We start from the raw sequence: 4664 nt of genomic DNA, 5'->3' as shown, positions 1-4664 counted from the left end.
CTGTGTTCATATTAGGTGTGTGAAAGTTTGAGGATTCTTTTGGTTATATAGTTGACTTTTAGCCTCAATTCTTGTTACACAGCCAAATTTGGATTTCATTTGCTTATTTGAGAGGATCCATGTGAGATCCTGGAAAGACGCATGAGTCCCAACAGTCACAGCGTCAGGCCCACAAGTGAACAGAAAAGTTCGACCTGAGAAAGACATTGAGGAGGAACACAGGCAGCTCTTCTCTCACACACTCCACCCTGCTGGCCCTCATCCCACCCTCCATCCCACTGACCTCTTACATCCCCTGCTCTACCAACCCCACTGGAAGGACAACATTTCTCAGCCTGGAACAGTGCTTTTTGCCTCAATTGCTCTGGTTACAATGACCCATACTTCCTCACTCAGTTCAAATATTTCTATTTCAGGGAAGTGTATCTTACGCACCTCACCAGACTAAACTGTCTCTCTATGAACTCTGTGTACTTCAGCATAATTAGCATTTTCAGCCATTCATAAAAACCACCCTCTGGAATATAAACCCAGATCTGTAAGAGTTAAATTTGCTTTTCATTTTTAATTCAATTTCAATAATTCTGAATATCTTATCCAAATCCACTTATACTATATTTGTCCATGAACTCTGCTGATCTGAGCACACTGTCCCCCTTTGAAGAGCATGGTCACATGAATACACTCTCACAGGGTCTTGCATTTGGCTTTAATGCCTGTGTGCATTGGTTTCCTCCTTCTATCTATGTAGACTACGTGTTTTTTCCTCTTCTTGTAAGAACTCACTGAGCAGGAATTCTCTGAAAGAAGGAGCCACAGGGATCACTATTAGAAGTGTGTCATGGCAATGAAAAATGTAACTTACCTGCTTTATTTGTGATCATCACAATCCTCAGAATTCTAACCTTGGTGGCTGCCAGAATCTAAAAGGGAAATTAATCAAGAATACCATACAGGGCTGGGAAGATAGCTCAGCTGGTAGAGTGCTTGCCTTGCAAGCACAAGGCCCTGAGTTTGATCCCCAGTACTGCAAAAAAAAAAAAAAAAAAAAAAAAAAAAAAAAGAGAGAGAATAACATAAAATAATAACATACAGACAGATTTGATGGAGATGCTATGGAAAAAAGCTCCCATCTGTGATTATGTCACAGGAACTACATGAAAAAAGGACAAGCACCATCTAATCCTATTTTGCTCTTCAGTCCACCTTTTAGTGAATATTTACTATTCCTACTATAGAGTTGAGTATCTGTGGCAAAGAGAATCTAAAATTTCTAAAAGTCACACAGACGAAAAATGATTGAACCAAAATTTTGTTCTAGGAAGTCTGACTCAAGGACTCAATTTCTAAATCATACTACCAGACTATAATGTGGAGTTCTGTAACATAATTATCATACAAGAGGAGCACGATAATAGCATTAACAATAGTGATTACTCCTATTTATTGACATCCTACTCTGAAAAAATGCATACCAAAGAAAAATGGGTTGGTTTAGATAAATCTACATACATAGGGGAAAAAGCAGTGAGAAGATGATAAATAAGAGCTTATTGCTAATTTTTTTAAAGGCTTATCAGTGATACACATTTAAAATGGGCATAAACTTTACCACTTGACTCAGTGAATCAGTCTCACGAGAAACTCTTATGGAGTGTGAAGGTCATCCATCCAAGAGTGATACTGTAAGTGACCGCTTTCCAAGTAACCTGTTTCCTGTTTTTTCAACTCAGTATGTGTCTCTTTCTTAAGCACAAGAGTTGGTGACATGGAGTCAGCAAACCACACCGGAAGGGCAGAATTTGTGCTCCTGGGCCTCTCTGATGATCCACAACTGCAGCCCCTTTTCCTTGGCCTGTTCTTGTGCATGTACCTGGTCACACTTCTTGGGAACCTGCTCATCCTCCTGGCTGTCAGCTATGACTCCTGCCTCCACAACCCCATGTACTTCTTCCTCTGCAACCTGTTCTTTGTTGAACTCTGTTTAACCTCTGCCACCATCCCCAAGATGCTGGTGAACATCCAGGCACAGAGAAAAGACATCTCCTACAAGAGGTTGCCTTACTCAAGTGTATTTTTTAATGATTTTTGCAGGGATGGATAATTTTCTTCTGACCTTGATGGCCTATGACCACTTTGTGGCCATCTGCCAGCCCCTGAACTACATGGTCATCATGAACACCTGACTCTGTGTCCTCCTGGTGCTGCTGTCTTGGCTCATCATGTTCTGGGTGTCCTTGCTTCACATTCTACTCCTGAAGTGACTGACCTTCTCCACAGGCACGACAGTTCCTCATTTCTTCTGTGAACTCTCTCAGCTTCTCAAAACAACCAGCTCCAATACTCTCATCAATATCATCTTACTGTATGTGGTGACTGCCCTGCTGGGTGTGTTTCCCGTCACTGGGATCCTCTACACCTACTCTCAGATTGTCTCCTCCTTAATGAGGATGTCCTCCTCTGTGGGCAAGTCTAAAGCCTTCTACACCTGTGGGTTCCACCTCTGTGTGGTCTTCTTGTTCTATGGGACAGGCCTTGGGGTTCACCTTAGTTCTTCCAGGACCCATTCTTCTCAGGGGAACATGATTGTCTCAATGATGTACACTGTGGTCACCCCCATGTTGAACCCCTTCATCTACAACCTGAGGAACAAGGATGTGAAGGGGGCCCTGGTGAGACTCCTCAGCAGAGCAACCTCTTGTCCTTGATGGATCACTGACCTCAGAACTATGGGGTTGTTGTGTCCCCTGAGGCAACAAGTGAATTTCAGTATCCTGGCTTTTCCTCCCTAGAAGTTGTGCCTGGTGTTCACAAACAACCTGACTTTGCAATTTGTTTTTGTGTACTTACCCCTCATGAACTGCCCTAGCAATTCATTATTTTTTCATTTTACATGATAAATTTAATTAAAAATTCAGATATTTCCTTCAGATATTCCCTATAGATATTCCTATGATTTCTAATTTCACATAAAGAGCTTATATCAAGTATCGACACGGTTTCCTAAAAGTACCATTATGGAACACAATTCTATTTCACTGTTTTTCATTCTTTCTTTGAAATTAAAATCATCAAAATGAAGGTTTAGCCTGTGCGTACTGCTTGTGAATCCACACAGGTGACTTCAGTCATGGAAATGTTTCTGAGAGCTTTCTGTGCCTTTCCACTCATTTCTCAAAGGAGGAGACTGAGATCGGAAAGAACGAGGACCTGGTTGGAGTCGTAAGCCCGCTCTCCTCCTCTGGTTGCCCCACCTTTTCCAAGAAGAATGCCTAGTCCTTCAGCACCAGAGCTGCACGGCACCTTGATGGTGATCCCTTCATGCAATTCCCAGTGGACCAGTGTTCGGGTGACCTCCGGACGCTGCTGCATTGCTTTGTATCCCTGTTTTTTTCCTTCCTGTTTTCCTCCCCTCATGCCCACCTTCTCTCCTTGTCTCCCCACTTCTGACTGTTTACTGTGGTTTAATTTCTTCAATTCTCACCTGCTCCATCCCTGTCTATGACTGAATGCAGTCCTAGCGAGTGTGCACACCAGCTGGCTCGCCATTCATCCAGGATAGCCTTTAGGCCACCTCACCCTGTGGCTTTCGTGTGCAGTGCTGTGTGGATATTCATGCACGTCTATTACACTGGGCTCCGTCACATACCCCTGACCACTCTCCAGGTGAGGGCAGACTGTATATGGGGCTCCATCAACATCACGGCACCTCCTGGTGTCGTAGCCGGGCTCTTTAGTGCAGGTGCATTCTGTGATGTCTGCATGGCTTTGAAGTGACTGAAGATGTGTTTCAGGGTCGTCCAGCAGGGCGTGGCTGTGTTGCTCTCAATGCTTTGGTTAATGTATGTAGGAGAGGACCTGGGGATACTATGGAGATTGTGGGATTAACATTTTGAGCAACAGCCAGACTGTGCTTCACAGTACCTTACTCACTTTACATTCTAATCTAAATGTTGATGTAAATACCAACATATTCATATCCTGCCAATACTTGTTATTTTCTTTACTTCTTTTGTTTGTGTGTGTGTATGCCAGGAATTGAACTCAGGGACACTTAACCACTGGACCACATGCCCAGCCCTTTTTTTAATATTGTATTAGAGACAGGGTCTTGCTGAGTTTCTTAGGGCCTCAGTAAGTTGCTGAGGCTGGGTTTGAACTCACAATCCTCCTACCTCAGCCTCCTGAGCCACTGGGATTACAGGCATGCCATCAACTCTGTCTCAAGTAGAGGCTCCATGGGTGGGAAGTGCATCTCGCTGTGTGTTGTTTTCATCTCCTTCTGACTAACTGGCCATGTGGCCACTGGTAGTGTGAAAAACTGTCCAAAAATGTCTTTTTGTTCACTTTGTCATTTTTAATTTTTTTTCTTTTTTTGGTCTTGGCCCAGATCAACTGACTGTTCTGTAAATATCTCCCCACTCTATGTGATATCTTAACATTTTTTCAGTGCTCCATTTATGGCAATTATCTATGGGCATTGTAATGTTCAGTAGATTTCTCTGGTATTATTCCTTTTGTCTAACTGAAATTTTGTGTGCTTTGATCAACGTCTACTCAGTCCCCCACCACACGACCTCCGGAGTCACTTTTCCCTGTTTGTTTGGGCTCTACTTTTAAAAATCCATGTGTCAGTTCACGTGGTGTTTGTCTTTCTAGATCTG

At 43.1% G+C, this 4664-nt stretch overlaps 1 pseudogene; it reads left to right on the top strand.

The window, feature by feature from the left end:
- The first annotated feature begins 1768 nt into the window (after positions 1 to 1768).
- LOC124968022 (olfactory receptor 7D4-like) lies at positions 1769 to 3276 on the top strand (annotated as a pseudogene).
- Positions 3277 to 4664: the final 1388 nt, after the last annotated feature.

The sequence above is a fragment of the Sciurus carolinensis genome, chromosome 17 (assembly GCF_902686445.1).
Source record: "Sciurus carolinensis chromosome 17, mSciCar1.2, whole genome shotgun sequence".
In the NCBI taxonomy this organism is placed as follows: Eukaryota; Metazoa; Chordata; class Mammalia; order Rodentia; family Sciuridae; genus Sciurus; species Sciurus carolinensis.
This window is presented reverse-complemented; position numbering and strand designations above follow the sequence as displayed.